The 17,638-nt window shown below is 48.4% G+C and overlaps 1 long non-coding RNA gene across 2 annotated transcripts; it reads right to left on the bottom strand.

The window, feature by feature from the left end:
* Positions 1–3,970: 3,970 nt before the first annotated feature.
* Positions 3,971–13,171, bottom strand: LOC140634728 (uncharacterized). 2 transcript variants are annotated; one of them, XR_012032115.1, is made up of 3 exons: positions 12,469–13,171; positions 10,432–10,965; positions 3,971–4,713 (listed from the first exon to the last, which is right to left on the bottom strand). It is a non-coding gene; the product is annotated as an uncharacterized lncRNA (long non-coding RNA). The 2 variants fall into 2 exon arrangements; XR_012032116.1 differs by having other exon boundaries at positions 10,497–10,965; positions 12,469–13,170.
* Between the last annotated feature and the right edge of the window lie 4,467 nt (positions 13,172–17,638).

Here is a 17,638-nt window from a genome sequence, read left to right as displayed (position 1 = left end):
TTCCAACTTCACAAACAGATTTGAATTTCTGGTGACAGATGTAACACAGAGGTCTCCCCCTTTTGTAATCCACTGATAAATGCAGATAAGAGCATTATCTCTTTAAGAGAAAGAGGAAAAACAATAGTAACAACAAAGTAAGGAGCAGCAAGGAAAGAGTTCTACAGATCTGGTCCAGTCATCTTGGGAACATTGTCTCCTTCATCTGTTGTTGGCTGCAACTCCTGGAAATCTACTTTTGGGTCACCAGTTGGTGCGCAGATTCAGTTAGGGTTGGTGCTTTCTTTAGATGTGACATATGAATCCTATGGTCTATTCCTTGGAAGTTGGTAGCACAAGGATTAGTCAACAGCTTGATAGGTGTCTTTCCAATGGGATGGTAGAGATTTTTTCTGAAGATGCCTGTTCCAGTAAGTGAAGTCCCCAGGTGGTATGGCGTAGTATTTAAGGTCTTTATCTACTGGAGACACACTGTGGAAAGATGGCTTTACCAAAGCATGGTTATTTTGTATAGAAGCCATTAGAAGCAGTAGGAGCCTTCATGGTGTCAGATATATCCCCTTTTATTAGCTGTGGATCAAAGAGGCAGGGGTGAGGGGCATTGGGCAGCCCATAGATACTTATTGGACTTATACAAATACATACATTGTTCTGAAAAATTAAAATATTTAATAAGCATTTCAGAATTCTGGAGGGATCAGGCAGGGAGAAAATGATAAATGTTTCAAACTTTGTTGTTATAAAGAAATACTTTAACCAAATTGATAGAGGTTATAGATAGCTTAGTGCAGAAAAGAATAAAGGTCGTCTCAGTCTGGAAAAGAAAACATTAAAGCAATTATTTTTCCATTCATGTTTTAGAAATTTTGAGTTATGTATTCATAACTAAGTTCAATGTTATGATTTTAAATTTAATAAAATCTGTGTTTTAGCATATTTATCTAAGTCTTTCTTATGAGTCACTTTGAAGATGAAGCACATAAAACTATAACTACCTGTAAAAGATTTGAAATAGCAAATATTAGAGATCTTATGAGAATTCATTATGATGGAATTAACAAATAAATTTGGTTATTTCTGTGGCACATAACACTTTAAGTTAATGATAAGGTTATGACTGATAACATTATGCCAGGACATTAGAATTTTAGGAATTTTGCATAAATTTCTAGAACACTTAGAACATATCCTTATAGAAATACATCATTAAGGCTTAGTATCACTTTTTATTTTTTTCCTTTAGCATCACTTTTTCTTACATTTAAATTTTTTGTTTAAATTCAATTACTTAACATATAACGTATTATTGGTTTCCGAGGTAGAGGTCAGTTATTCATCAGTCTTGTATAACAGCCAGTACTCATTACATCACGTTCCCTCCTAAATGTCCATCACCCATCCTTCTACTCCCCTTTAGAATACTTTTTGTTTGACTATGCTTCCCATATAATTTGACATATCAACCCTAATTAGTGTAAGATCTCCCTTTCTATAAGGAGAAGGAGCAAATCTTTTGAGAAGTTCCAGGAACTTGTTTATTTTTAGGTCAAAAGACTTATTTAGAATTTGATTTGGGGAAGTTTGTCAAAAATCAAAAGGTTTTAGATACTTGATCAAATAAGATTATAAATGATTATGAAATAATGGTTCATTATCTAGGTGACCAAGTGACAAGAAAAGATTTTGAAGGCAAATACAAAGGGTCACATAGTTGTAAGTGAAATTTAGGTCTCTTAATATCCAGAAGACTCCGTGTATTTGAGTAATCAAACGTGATGAAGACGATCACCTAAAGATAAATAAACATGATTTACAATTTCTTATTTAGAGCAGACCCATATAATCCAAGAATACTTGTCCTTTAACAGAAAGAAAACCAAATTTTTAATTATGCACCAGTGTGCTTTTGATATTAAAACTCTCTCTTCAGCTTATATAAATCCATTCCAGTCTCTGCTTGACTACTTAAATTCCCTTTTCAATATTCTTTTAACCTTACACTTTTTGGAAATTACAGTAAGAGTTTCATTTGTTTATCGATTCATCCTGACACTGCTTTGTTAGTCTGAGAATAAAAAAACAGGCAGGGTCAACAGGATCCTCAGAATATTATTAAAGAGCGTTGCTCTCAGTTGGATAGGCAAAATAAAGATTTGAAGAAATGGGACAATTCTGAATTAATGGCAAAGCTATAGGTGTATGGGAAGCCATCATCAGACTTCCCAGCCTTGCAGATAGTTACGAGTAGAAGTGTCTTAAATCAATTTGCTGCTTGGCTGCAAACAAGTCAACAAAGTATGAGCCTGTTACACCAGTGATTACGGTTCGGCCTTGAGGAGTTATCACTGTGTGTACAGAACAGAGAGGGTGGTTTGCTTATATTGGCCTTTTCAGCTGGCTGCACAGATTCTTGTAGGTCAATTTACTGTGATATAAGAGCAGTGGCTTTCAAGTATGTGGGATCATTCCACAGCAAGAAATATATGTTTTATGGCCCAGCACACACATAGACATACGAATGTGATGTGGGTGTGTGTGTGTGTGTGCGTGCGCGCATGACCATAAGTAACTGAAATAAAATTGCAAATTTAATTTCTGGTAGATTGACTAAGTTACTTCCTCAATCAAGTCTTTTGTTAAAGACTGTTTTTTTTTTTTTATTATTTGCAGGCTGTAAATATCCTTTAACTGTTTTTGAAGTCATTTTGAGTTTTACGAGCTGCTGCATATCAACCAAAGAATGTATTCCATTGTCTCCAAGAGATCTGAAATCCTCTTTTTTAAGGGACCCCTTAAAGTGGACTCATCTAAGTTAAAGCTTTTCCAACATGGTCTTTGCCTACAGGCATGTGAATAAGTTGGTAGAGGTCAGAATAACCAGGTTTCTAAGTTTGAGCAATCAAGTTAAACTCTTTAGCAAAGCCTAGAGGGTCTTCAAAGGCACTGGGAAATTCCTTGATAATAGTTTGCAATTCAGCCTTAGTTTAAGGGTTACAAGGAACTAAGGGAGTTCCTACACCTCCTTCATTAGGTTTTACCTTCAAGGGTGCTTGAATTAATAGGGGATTTGGAAGAACTTCAAGGTTGTTGTTATAGTTTGAAAGTTCACCCAGGCTGGGGTGTAGGGGCAGAAAATAGGGAGAAGAGGGAAGAGGAAAAGAAATGGTAGCAGTGGTGACAACGGTCAGTGCAGGAGCTCCAGAAAGCTTTCTACTTTGCAGAGTCTCTGGAAAAGGTCAGAGTTGGCTTTAGGGAGCCTATGGTTATTTTCTTGTTAGGAAGCTGTAACCCAACCCATGTGAGATGTTAACTGAACCATTGGTGAGTTACAGAGCCTGCACCATGTGAGCTGTGCACTTAGAAAACTTTCATTTGCAGCGAAGAGAGATTACAGGGAATGGCTTCCAAAGCCCTGACTTCCCCAGCAAGGGTGGATGGTTTCCTCTCCTATAGGGTGGGATGAATTTTTGGATAGGAATGGAGAGGAAGGCAAAAGGTCCCACAAGCGCCATGACTCTACACACATTGTATGTTTTGTGAATGAGGCTTGTGCTCCTCTTTGGGCTGAGACTTTAGTATTATAATGAGGTAAAGGCAGTTGTTGGTCATTCTAGAAGTCACTTCATATTCTATCTGCAGAGGCCTGAGTCAGGGATTAAGCTCAAACTGGTCTGGGTGGTCTTCGCTGACTGGAGGTCTTATCAGGGCAGTCACTAACCCTTGAGGGGTCCGTTTCACTTCCCATTTGCCTGAATTCAGAGATAAGCTGGAAAGAAGAGCTTAAGGGAAAATGTGGGACAAAGGTCTGTGAGGACCAGAAGGTAGGCAGTAAAGGTCAGGTCTTGGAGTCTAACTGGTAACAAAGTGAGTTACAATTCACTTGATTGCTTGGAGGCCTGAAAATATGCTTCCCATTCATTTTGATTGGTGTTATATCCCTTTTCTTATTATGCATGCAAAGAAATAACTGTTAGAATTTCAAAGATTTATTTATTTATTCATGATAGACAGAGAGAGAGAGGCAGAGACACAGGCAGAGGGAGAAGCAGGCTCCATGCCGGTAGCCCGACGCGGGACTTGATCCCGGGACTCCAGGATCGCGCCCCAGGTCAAAGGCAGGCGCCAAACCGCCGAGCCACCCGGGGATCCCCAACTTTTAGAATTTCAAAGGATCCCCAAAGTTGCCATTGCAATTTTAATCACTTAATAATATAGGTCCATCATATAGTCCAAAGCTTACAGGAAGAAGATCCATCATACCTACACATAAAAACACCTGGAGTCCCAGATGGGGACTGCTCTCTAGGTAGCATTTTTGACATTGGAAGTTCCAGAGCATCCTCAGGGAATAGTCCAGATGTAACAGTGTTAATCCCCTATAGAAACTATGGGTTAGAAAAGTGTCAGTGTTCTGTGAGAAGCCATACAGGGAAGAGTCTGGCCAGGGAAGGGTTTCTCCCCTGTGGGCACTTGTCTGGAACAGAATGCAGACAGAGAAGTGTTACTGCTCTATAAAAGCTGGCACCAAAAAGACACCCAAAGAAAGGCTAGAATGTCAACCAAGGAGGAAGGCTCAGAGCCTATAGGACTCTCCAGGGAACCCGCAGCCCCACAGAGTGCTCATGTAGGTGCCATGCTTGAATCCAACAGTGTGTAGAAGTTGAAGCATAATGTAGCTTGGATGCCGGTTCTGCTGCCATGAGAAATGTCCACCTAAAAAAGAGGCAAAGCTAGAGTAAAACAAAAGCATTTATTTGGGGTTTCAGAACTGTAATTCTGAGGACAGATATGGACAGCAACCCAAATTGTAGCCTCCCTCAGAGAACAAAAGTCAAGGGCTTTTAAAGACAAACTGTTTGCATGTGTTTTTTGCAAAGAATTTTGATGGTAGCAGAAACCTAAATTTGGCTGAGTATAATTGGTTCCTTCCTGAGTATAATTGGCTATCCCTAAGAAAGCCCTTACTGTACCAAGTTGCAAGTGTTTGTGCTGGGTCCTTGGAACATTTGCAGCCTGGCACAGTTCAAAGTTCATTGTTTCCTCCAATAAGGACAAACATGGGGCCCTTATGAAATGGGCCCTAGTTTACATGTTAGAACCACTTGACATACAAGCAACACCATTTTCCTTTGCCTTTGTCAGCAGCAATGAAGGCTCATAGGAGTCTCATCCTGGAAGATACCCCAGCCATCTTGCCCAATCCAGCTGTGGCAAGGCAGTGCAGAGTGCCTTTGGGGGAATATAAGCCTTGGTACCTTGGTGTGTGTACCTTGGTGTTTGGAATTAGGCAGTAGCCCTTTTCTGGGGCCAAGCCTCTTGGGATGCAGGCCTAATCCAGGTCCCAGATGCCCCAGAACCCACAGGTGCTGCCCCTGTGCAGTCCAAATCATGAAAATCAGATATGGGCTGCCAGGGCCATCCAGGAATATGGAGCTCAGGCTGATCCCCAAATACCTGCTAGCCTCAAGGGTGACTAGCAATACTCCCAGAAAAACTCATTGAGCTTCCTGCTTAAACTGGAACTTCTGGGAGGTCTGTTGCTAGGAAACACAGTGACCCAAAAAAGTAGTCAGTCAGGTGGGGGGATGTAAGTCAACAGTTGAAGCCAGAACATCAGGAAGTGTTTGGGGTTGGTTCTTTCCAACATGAAGCCATTCAGGTAGTGGGGTCCTCTCTGAAGCCCATGGGCCAAGATACCCTCTGGTATCCCAAGGCCAGCTGCAAAGAGCACAGTGCCGCTCATGCACAAGCACTGCAAGTAAGGTGAGTCAGACATCTGCAACGAAGTGGTGTCGGGAAAGGCGAGGTCCCAGTAGCAGGCTAGTGGCAGAAACCGGCACCTGTCTTATTCCAAGCCCTAACCTCCACAAATGCCCCGTGTCCCAGAGCACCTGGCTGGCTCAGTCAGTAGAGCATGTGACTCATGATCTCGGGGTCATGAATTTGGACCCCACATTGGGTGTAGAGATTACTTAAAAAGAAAATCTTTAAAAAGTATGCACATAATCCCTGAATCGAGAACTAGGGACTCCGGAAATTTTGTAGAGGTGGACAGAGGTGAGGGGGGCTCAGGATGGTCATGCAATCTTCCATGAAGAGCCATCTGGGAGCCTTGATTGTTGGAGAATCCCAGGGCCCCCTCAGGCAGGCAGTCCAAATGGAGACGGACTGTGGCCAGTTTAACTCTGTTGCCTCCAAAGATTTTTACTGGTGTGGATGCCCTCCGTCCTGAGGCCATTCAGATAGTAAGGGTCCTCTCAGAACCACAGATGCCTGCAGCGTTTCCTGTAGACCAAGGCTGGATGAACAGGTATGCCATGCACCTGCCCAGGCTCCCCAGGTCTGACAAGTCAGGCACATGGAAGGAGGCAGCTGTGAGCAGAAGCTGTGTCACAAGAGCAGGCTATGAGGGGTCCCTGGCCTCTGCCTCATTCCAAGCCCTATACTCCATACCCCCTGAGGGCAGAGTTGAAGAATCTGGACTCCAATGCCAGGGCAGGCTGAGGAATGGTCAGGTTACCCTCCAATAAGACACATCCAGACACATCTGGAAGCCTTGGCAGGTAGATAAGCCTGGGACCCCTTGTCAGACAGTGCAAACGGAGACTGACTGTCACATGTAAAATCCTTAGCCTCAGAAAGATTTCCCAGGGAGGATTTCCTCCAACCTGGTGGACAATGTCTTCCTGGAACCTCACAAGCCTGCACTGCTTCCGGCAAGGCTGATCAAGTGCTGCATGCATCTGCACAGGCCCTCTAGTTTGTTGAGCCGTGGGCCTGGAAAAAAGCAGCTGAAGCAGCTGTAGGGAGAAGCTGGCTCACAGGAAGGGGCTATTTTATTTTTTTAAAGATTTCACTTATTTATTTGACTGAAAGAGAAAGAGCACAAGCAGGGGGAGCAGCAGAGGGAGAGGGAGAATGCGGCTCTCCACTGAGCAGGGAGCCCAACTCAGGGCTTGATCCCAGGACCCAGGTATCATGACCTGAGCCGAAGGCAGAAACTTCACTGACTGAGCCATCTAGGGGCCCCAGGAACAGGCTATTTCATTAAGGTCCCTGGCATCTGCCTCATTCCAAGCCAGATACCACATTCTCCAGAAGGCAGAGCTTGCCAGGGACAGGTGGGGTGGTGCTGACACTGCAGGGCCCTCCTGCCTGAACTACCCTCCACCTCGAGACACCTGGGGGGAGTGATGCTCCAGAAGCCCAGGATCAGGACAGGCAGCCTGTCCCAAAGTGCAATGACGGCTCCTAGTTTAAAGATGCCACCTCCCATGATTTCCAGGTGTGGGATAACTCCACCCAGTGGCCCATGCAGGGGCTTTGGCATCAGGAGAAGCTGTACAGGTGTAAAGGACCCCGACTGGTCTATACTGGATGCAGGCCGTGTCCCGAATATGTACAAGGAACTCAAGCAGGGACACCAGACCCATGGAACAGGGCAACTGTGTGCAGAGCCAGGCCACGTGAGCGGGCTCTGGGAGGCACCAAGCAGATGACTAGTTCCAAGCCCTAACCTGCACAAACGCACCTCTTCCCTCTGAAGGTAAAGCTGCGGACACCTGACCCGCTGGCTGGCTACTGGGCTAGCAGTCTCCAAGGGCACCTGTGACAACCGATCGCAGGGAAGCCTGAGAACGCAGTAGGCCGCCAATCCGAAAGGGGACTGACTGACTAGGTCAAAGAGCCACTTCAGAAAGATTCTTGAGGGGTGGGCTAGCTCCAGGCTGGAGGCTTTGCAGGAGTTTCTAGACAGACCTGATGTCCACAGCTGCCATCGGTGAGCTAAGTGCTCACGACCCTCCTGCCTGCCACGCCTAGCAGGGGAGCCACGGGACTGCAAGAGGCCAAGGCTGGGGGGACCTGGTCAGCGCTGCCAGCTGTGGAGTGCGGGTCATCTGACTACTTCCCGGCCTAGCATCCGCTGATGTGCAAGGGAGCCCGAGGGCATGAGCTGCTTAGGCCAGGAGGGATGCGCGGGGTCCCCTCCGAGGAGACTCACCTGAGAGCCTGGAGTGCTGGAGAAGCCCGGGACACCATCAGGCAGCTGGCCCAAAGGGGGACTGACTGGGGCCAGTCATAATGTTTGGCCGCTCAAAAACCTGTCTTGCCAGGGTGGGCTCCTCCTGGCTGAGGCTACTCAGGGTTTAGGGCCTTTCCAGAGGTTGCGCCCCCTGCTGGCCGACCTGGAGACCCAGGGACCTGGCCTAGGGGGGCTGGATACCGGGAGAGCCGGGTCACGGGAGCAGGCTCTGTGGGGTCCCTGGCACCTGGTTCTTTCGGAGCCTTAACCCCTCCCTGCCAATGGTCCTATGCCTCATTAGGCAGAGTTGGGGGGACGTGGGCTGCCTGGTCCGGCTGGGGCCGAACCGAGTGTTGGCGCTGCCCTCCTGGGAGAATCGCAGGGAGGTAGGCCGAGACCTGGCCAGGTGGTCAGTCCCGATGGACGGCGGTCGCCGGTTTCCCGCTGTCGCCGCCGAACAGCCCTCGGAGCAGGGTCAGCAGGTGGTAGAGCTCCCCAGGCCTGGAGGGCCGCGGCGGTGCACCCGCGCGGAGGGCGGCCCTTCTTGCTCGTGCACGAGCCGCGCAATGCAGAGGAGCCAGGGACCGGGGAGGCCGCTGGGGAGGCCAGGTCAGCCGCTGGCGGTCCGGACTGCGAGGCCGGTGCCGCGTTCCCAGCCCCAAGCTACCCGAGCCGGCTCGCTCCCCGGAGCGTAGTGCTGGAGGGCACCTGGGCCCCCGTCTGGCCTCCGCGGGTAGGGTTCACCGACACACCCCGGGGGACCTGCTTCCTGCTAAGCACCGGGCCCCAGCAGGCTGCCGGGCCAAAGGGGGAATGATGCAGCCCATTCAGAACGGCCAGGCGGGGAAAGTGTTTTCAGGGTTGGGGGTGGCCACCTCCCCCAAGAACTCCACAGGCCTGGAGGGCCAGGCTCCCCTCAGCAGGCTGCCTGGGGGTATGGAGCTCCAGCCAGCCCCACAGGTTCAGGGAGCCAGGGACCCGCAACAGGCCCGGTGTCTGGAGAGGCCCCTGGGGCCAGGGCAGGCTCTGGGGGCTGGGAGGCGTGTGCCTCGTGGCAAGGTCCAACCTCCCCAAATGCTAGGTCACCCGCAGCCAGAACCTGAGGAGCCTGGACACCCTGGCAAGGGCAAGGCCTGAGTGGGAAGGTGGGGCTACCCTCCAGGATGACACTCCTGGGAGCCCTGAGTGTGGCGGAGGCACCAGCAGTGACTGGCCCAGTGGGCACTGCCAGTCCCCAGGATCCAAAGGAATTTCAGGGAACATTTTTGCATTGTGGGCTCTCCACAGCTTGAGGCCATTCCAATGACGGGGGACCTGCCCGAGGTTGCTGGAACAGGGGTGCTCCCTGTTTTGGGAAGCAAATTAGTGCTCAGAGAATCAGCCTCTCTTTGCCGGCAATTATTTTAACTCTATTTCACAAGCCATTTGCATGCTGGATATGGTCTTTCAATGAGGCGATAAACAAATAACATACTCCAAACTATTGTTGGAGTCGCAGGCAAGGGGAAATGGAAGAATCAAATCCACATTAAGTTAATGTGTATCATTATGTGAGTTCACACCGGGGAGACTTGGTTTAGGCAACTGAGCGCTCCTGTCCAGCTTCAAGGCACGTCGCTATGGGACGTGGGAGGTGGTGGTGGTGGGCAGGTTGATCTGTTTCATGAGGTGGCTGCTCAGCATTCACCACTACCAGGGAACGAGTCCCCTTTAGCAGAGCTAAGGATGAGAGCTAATAGTCCCAGGGACTTCAGACAGCTATTTTAGAAAAGCAAAATGTACCCTTGCCCAGACTGAACACTCTTGGAGGATCCTCCCAAACTTTCAATATTTATAGTTTAAATGTGCCCCAGCAACAGTTGCTTCTACGCGTTTTCATTGGTTAGCTCCCAACAAGGCTTCTCTGCAGCTGCACTACTGTGTTCTTGTGCGTTAGAACAGTTAAGATGATGACATCCTGATACAACTTTCTTTTTATATCCCAACAACTTTACTTTTTAAAAAACAACTTGTTTTGTCTTTGTCTTAAATAAGTGGATTTGAAATCACCAGTTTGATACACAACCATTCACTCCATTTCACTTACATCCTAATGAATATTAAGAACTTAATTCCCTGTACAAATCGAAGTACACAAAAGTATCAATCTATCCTGTGATTCTACATCCCTTGCAGTGTTAATCATGAACACTGTCATATTTTGGGAGAATTATTCTGTTGATGCACATTCTTTTATACCATAATTTATTTTTTTCTTTTATACCATAATTTAAATGCCAGTTTGTTTAAGCAACTGTATTCCTAATATTATCAATTTATAAGCATCACAAAGAACTCTTAACAAAGTACCATATCCAGTCACCAAATGACCAAAAGTTAACCTTCTTAAATCACTCAGCTTAACTTACATTTCCAAGGAAAGATCACTATCATAAAGAACCTGGGTACAAGCCTGCATAGCACTGTCAAGCACCTGGTAAATCTGGTGTAACTGCAGAATTCACAGCTGTCATCAATTCTTGTGGAGATTGAAGTGAGGGTTTCCACTGCTTCATCAGGTTCCCTATGTATCTGGTTTCTCCATTAATTGAAGGTCTCCCACCAAGTGGTTGGTGCTGACGGTAACAGTGTGGGTGGGGTGGTGAGGCTGGGCTTAGTGATGGCGAGTCCTGAGTTGCAAGAAGTTTACCAGGATGGTGATCCATAAAGGAGGCAGAGGATGTCACAGACATTGGAGTTGTATCTGAATCAGAAGATGGCATTTTAATTCAAAATGGTGGCACGATTGCTATTGCTGGAGCTGTTGGAAGAGTATCCATGGCTGCAATGAGTATGGTATCCAGGAGTGAGCTATAGTCAAAATGTTATGGCCAGCAGGCACCCTGCTACACTGACCCACTTAGGGATATTGGTAATGTGGAAGATGCACAGCAGATCTATGCCTGTAAAATAAAGATAGTACCCCATAAATTTTAAATTCTTTCTTGTTGTTATTCCCACTCAGGGAAATCTATAGTTATGATGGGCATTATGTCAGTATCACCCCATGCATAATTTTCCTGCATCATGCTAGGCTAAATATTAGTCATCTGGTGTTGATAAAATAAAATATGATGTTCTTCATGCCTGAAATTTTTATAGTGGCATCATAGCTTCTTCAATCTGACAGGCCCAAGACTGTCTATTGTTGCTACAGGTTTTTGAATAATAGCGGGTGATCAATTATGAACTCTAAGCTTATAAACCCCATATCTCATGTCCATCCAGAATTAGATTTAAAAACCACCCAGCTGATTTTATGACTTGGTTGCCTCATACACACAACATTTAAAAAGTTCTAAACCTAAAATTTTGGTCCTTTTCTTCCTTACCTTGGCCATGCACCAGACTTCCCATGTAAACGGATTGTACTTCCCTTCACCTAGTGACCCTGTTCTAACCTCTAGGAGATTTTCCTTATTTTGTGTCTCCCTTTCAACCTTCCCCCTCACTCACCTATTCCTCCTCCCAAGCCTCTGTCTGTTTTTTGTCATTTGGTCCTCTTCAGACAGTGTTTGCAAAGCCTAGGTTTTAGTTTTGATGACTTCCAATGTCTGTTTCTTTTCATTGATCACATATCTGGTGTTAGGTATTAAAATCTCTGCCTAGCTCTAGATCCCCAATTTTTCCTCTTGGAATTCTCCCCCCATCCTACTACAGTATGTTCTACTTTCATTTTCCATTGAAGTATGCGATCCATTTCGAGTTCATTTTTGTATGATGTATGAGTGTTTAGGTAAAGGATTTTTGTTTCTTTGTCTGTCAGTGTGTCTGCGGCCTGCTTCCCTGCCTGCTTGTATGTTTTGCCTGTGGATGTCTGAGTACTGTCCTCCAATGTGATGGAGAGGCAGGCCATCTTTCCTCCCATGAATGGATTTTGCACATTTGCCAAAATTTGGTTGGACTTGGGCAATCTGTTTGGGTATTGATTACACTGATCAACATATCTCTCTGTCTGCCAATATCATATGATCTCTAGCACTTCTATAAATAAGCATTAAACCAGGAGTGACTTGATTCCCATTTATTTTTGAAATTGCTATAGTGATTCTAGTTCCTTTGCCTGTCCACCTCGTTAAAGACAAATACATGTACTTGAAAAATAATTTTTAACACCAAAGGAAGTTCCACATCTTTTTTTTCTCTCTTAATTTTATGGAACAGTTCTTCATTGACATTTACCTCTTCTCTCTCTCTCTCTCTCTCTCTCTCTCACACACACACACACACACACACACACAGAGTCATACTGTTGCACTGTACAGTGTCCTGAAACTGGATTTATTTAGTGAATGACTCTTAGCCCCCTCCCCCTCCATTTTTGGGGATAGTTTTTATTAAGGTAAGTAATGCCTAAATCGGTATTGGTATCGCCACATGTGCATTTGTACCAATGTTCTACATACCTGATTGTTGTCTTTGGACTTCATTGCGGCATATGCGGAGACGGATTTTGTCTAAGCTCTCGTGTGGTCAAGTGTAATGATTACCTCCTCCCTCCCTCCTGAGCTTTGTGTGCATGACTCAGAAGGACATCCTCTGCTTGAAATGATAGGATAAAAACAATTCATCCATTGCTGTTCTATGAGTAAATCCATGATTTTGGTTTTACAGTCTCTGCCCAGGGCCTGCTGATGTATTCGGGGAATTTTCTGCGCATGTCTGCAACGCTCAGCCTGGGAATTGTGTAGAGTCTGCCCCCAGCCCAGCAGCTGCCCAGACTTTCCAGGTCTCCCTTGGGCTGCTGGGGTCCTGCTGTGCCCGCCGGGAGCTCCCAGGGCAGACGCCCTGAAGCCGCACCAGATGCCCTCCACCTGCCCTAGGCTGAGAGCAGAGCTCCAAAGTGGGCCAGGGCAATATCGGGAGTCTGGGCTGCAGGCTGGGCGCCCTCACCCGCAGGTGAGCTCCATCTGTCCTCCTCCAGTTCCCGATGGGTGTCAGGCGCCACCTGGCGCCCGCTTTTATAGGATTTCCTCCTCTAGAGCGTCCGCGACGTGGGTGAGGGATGGGAGGAGGCGGTGCCCAAGGTGGAGCTACTGGAGGCGGGCGACCCTAGGGTGACGGTTCCGCTCGTCACCTGCTTACCCGAGATCGGATGTCCGGGTTATGAGGAGGCGGGGTCGCGACCGTGCACCACGCCCCTAAGGGTGATGCGGGGCCGCCGGGAGGGGGGACCAGCGTCCGCTGTGCCGGGTCCACCACGCGGACCTAAGGGTGCCTGGCGCCTCGGGGGGGGGGGAAGAGCCCCCAGTCCCAGCCACGGTTCCTGGCCGGTGGAAGCGCCTCTGCGGAATCCACTCGGAGATGACCAGCAAATGGGTGAAACAGGAAGGGCGAACCCAAATGAATGAGATCATATAATGTTTGTCCTTTTCTGATTGACTTGTTTCACTCAACATAATACCCTCCAGGTCCCTCCACGTCGAAGCAAACATTATATGGTCTCATTCATTTGGGGAATATAAAAATTAGTGAAAGGGAATAAAGGGAAAGGAGAGAAAAGGAGTGAAAATATCAGTGAGGGAGACAGAACATGAGAGACTCCTAACTCTGGGAAACGAACAAGGGGTAGTGGAAGGGAGGTGGGGGGGGGGGGAGTTGGGGTGACTGGGTGACGGGCACTGAGGGGGGCACTTGGTGGGATGAGCACTGGGTGTTATGCTATATGTTGGCAAATTGAACTCCAATAAAAAAATTTTTTTTTAAAAAAAGAGAAAAACATTTCTGCCAAATGAATGAATGAATGAATGAATGGAAGGGCGAACCCCGCCCGCCCCACCTCCCCGAGTCCCCGGGGCCTGTTGGCACGATGCCAAGTCCGACTCTGCCCTTGCTTGCTTGAGCCGCCTGCCTGGGCCTCTATGCTGGCTCTTATGCATCCAGGCCATCCAGGCCACTGTCACCTCCAGTCTCCAGTACCTCAGGACTGGGGGCAGGCAGGGGGAGGTGACATGGGTCCTCTACCCTGTGCGCTTCATGCCCCTGGCACTGCGTCGCGGTCACAACAATCCCACCCTGCAGGGCTCCCTGACATGTGACAGGTGTCCTCTCCCAGGGTTGTCCACTGCTCTATCTGGGCAAGGGGTGCCTGTGAGACTGAAGCAGGCCCCTCTGGTTGCTGTCCTCATTGGCCTCCCGGCTCAGGGACTCTCGTGTATGCACTGACAGACGTGGTGACCTTGTTCTCCTGGGCTGGGCCTGAGCTCCATCAGGCAGGGATGGACATTTATGGTGAATGAGACCATGGGACCACTCTTCTTGCTCTGTCCTGGGCCCCTCACCTCTCCTCCCTGCCCACTGGCCTGACCATGCCCTCCTTCTCTCTGCCTCAATGGCGTCAGCAGGATTGGAGTCCCCTGACACAGTGACACTCTCATCTGCCTTTTGTCTTGTGTGTAGTGCTACCCATGGCAGGAGGGCTGTTCCCCCACCACACTGCTCATAGCCAGGTGTGTGAGGAAGTTGTGCCTGGCCCTCCATGGTGTCCCTAGAGCACTCTAGGTTGTCCCTCAGGGGCCTGAGGCTAAGTGATGGCATCATTTCCCATTCCCAGTGACCCTTCTTGGGCCACCACTGTTGGTGGCATATCCAAAGAGTGGATGATAGAATTGGTAGGGATGCATGCCCACCCCCTTTTGAGGGTGGGGTATCATCATCCCACAGCAAAACAGGGGGGCAGACTTGGGGTACATGCTATGTATTGCTTTAGCCAAGTTGTGCACGGTGTGTGAACTATCATGGCAGACCCGGCCCGGTGATGTGGAGCCTGGCCACCCGAGGGCTACTGTTTTGTAAATAGATTATGTGAGCCTGGTTCTCTTGTGTGTGCTAGAAGCACAAGCCCTTCCAGGCAACACAAGCAAAGATTTTGATGCACACGCTGAAGCAAATGGGCAGGTCTGGGCATCACAGGCCTTGAATCCCCAGCCATGAATGCTCAGGATGCCCTAATGCTTGCCCATGCTGTAGGACACCCCCAAGCACTGGTATATTTGAAGGCATTTTTACAAGCCCAATGGGTGGGGGTGATGTGCCCTTGGTGAGAAGGCCTTCTTTAGCAATCCCAGAGGGTGCCTTGGGGCACCAGAACCTCTGGCTGTTGCTCCTCCTTCCCAGGTAGTGGCCAGTGATGTGACTACCCTTGAGTGTGGGCAGAGCCCCGCTCCATGTGAGGGGTATTCCAGCCCTGTAATAGGGCCAAGTATCCCGCTTTGCCTACTGTGGACCCTCCACCCCACTCTGAGTCAGGGGAGGGTCCTGCCAGGCCAGCCGGGGCTGGCTGGCATTAGGTGTGGGGGCCCTGCATGGGAGTGTGTGCAAGGGTTGCCTGCGTCACATGCCAAGGGCAGGGGGCAGAGGGCTGTCCCAATGTGCCCTGTCCCACTCACACCTTGAGCAGCTCTCCACTCACTCCTGTCCCCAGGTGCAGCTGGCAGTGCCATGGGCACAGGTCAGGTCACCTTGATTGCGAGAATTTCCCCTGGATGTTAGCTCCAGAACAGACTAGACAAAAAGAGGTTCAGACAGCCTTCATTGGGGGTCACATGGCGGGTGGGGGGTGCTCTATGGATAGATGTTTTTATGATTTGTCTGGCATAACAGACCACCCAGACCTGCAGGTATACAGGCAGGCTGAGGAATACTGTTTGTGAGACTCGTGCTGTGTGAATAACCTTGGGAGCCTGGTTCTTTGAAATATAATATCTGGCCTCCAGGTCAGAACTAGCCTTTCTGTTCTGCATGCCAAGAGCTACAAATCTCGTCCCACATCCCTTTCTTCTCTAGGCTGGGCTGACCCCCTGCAATGGAATCTGGGAGGGGAGGCAGACACACATAGCTCAGGCTCCTCAAAAATAGAGAAACATGAAAACATGGAAATGCAGCTGGCTCCAAACTCCATGTAGGTGGACAAATGTTTAGTTTCAAACTCTGTCACCTGCCCTATAAATATGGCCTGATGGGGATAGTCAATTGGAAGTTTCACCTGAGAGGAGGATGCTCTGCCCTTGAGAGGCTCTGGCCTCTCATTCGGGACTCCAGCCTGGCTGTTCCCACAAGGCTTCCCCAGCTGATGATGAGGTTGGGTGTTGGAAGTACCCAACTTGATGTAGCTTTGCCTTATTCTCATTTATTGCCTACTATTACCTGCATCTATGTGTAGATTCCTTTCTTCTTCTATTTCTATTAGGTTTTAAAATAATAATAATAATAATAATAATAATAAAGTTTTCTTTCCTTTTAAAAACCAAAGCATGGCCTTTGTGAATCTTTTTTTTAATAGTACTTTTTTTTTAAAGAGAGAGAACGAGCACAAGCTGGGAGGAGGGGCAGAGGCAGAGGGAGAAGCAAGCCGTCCGCTGAGCAGGGAGCTCAATGTGGGGCTCGATCCCAGGACCTGGTATCATGACCTGAGCCCAAGGCAGATGCTTAAATGACTGAGCCACTCAAGTGCCCCTTGTTGTGAATCTTGTTCAGAACAGGAGCCAGCAGTGGGACTGGCTTAAGGGAGGTTCACCAAGGATGCTGAGGCTGGCTAGCATCCCAGGTGCAAAGGGACTGCCCTTGTGTTTGTGGCGGTGGGGTCCTGTGCGTGTCTACCACTGGAGCCTTCCTCTGAACCAACGCGCATGCTGAAGGTCCTCACTCTGTGTGTGCCCTTCCCCATCACCACCGACACCCCCTCCCCTGCCTGCCTCGACTGGTGATAGGCAATCAGGGTTTGATTCCAGAGAGGGAGACTGAAAAACCCCTACCTCCCCCAAGGAAGTCAGCAGGCACACAAATTACCCAGTCCCTCCTGGGACATAGTGATGATAAATAATAGAGGAGTCTTTTGAGGCCCTGTAATTGCAATGAGTCCACTTAGTCCTTTAACGAGGGACTACTGGAGGAGGGCAAATCTGTGCCAGCAGCCACAGTAATTACAGCTCCAGTAGTGTATGTTACCGCAGCTAAAATGCTCATTGTTGGATCTTGGGCACAGGTACACGGTGCTCCACAAAGTGAGCCACGGCCTGTCCCCGCCCCCTGCCTCTCTGTGCCCCCTTGATGTTCTTAGCTGAATTTCTCAAGTGTTCACTTGGGGAAAAAATTAGAGTGTTCAAAGCAGGCCTGAGCTGCGTGGATGCTGCAACTAGGAATAATGAAATAGGACTGTCACGCCCTCCCAGCCCCGTGGCGACAATCCATTCTTATCAATTTGTGATGGTAGTTGCTGTGCCTACCGTGCTATTTTGCTGGTTCTCAGAAGTGAGGCCATGATTGAGAGAGAGAGCGAAGTGCTTTGTATGGCGCCCCGGAGGTGAAATTCTTCAACCCACACAAATGGACCAGAGCAAAAGCATTTGCTCAGAATGTTTGTGTTAATCAAGAATGAAAGTCCAGAGGTTCAGAGACGATCAGATACTGTCGTGGCTCAGGCTACTAAGGATGCTCGAGGTGGTAGGCCAGCATCAGTCCTATTAGCCCCCGGAAAGCTCCTTGGGTTCCAGGGGGAGTACGGTTGCGAAGCTGGACCTTAAAGGAGTTGACGGAAGGTCACCACCGGAGCGCAGCCTGAGGCTTAATTTGACTCCA

The sequence above is a fragment of the Canis lupus genome, chromosome 6, assembly GCF_048164855.1.
Source record: "Canis lupus baileyi chromosome 6, mCanLup2.hap1, whole genome shotgun sequence".
NCBI classification, from domain to species: domain Eukaryota; kingdom Metazoa; phylum Chordata; class Mammalia; order Carnivora; family Canidae; genus Canis; species Canis lupus.
This window is presented reverse-complemented; position numbering and strand designations above follow the sequence as displayed.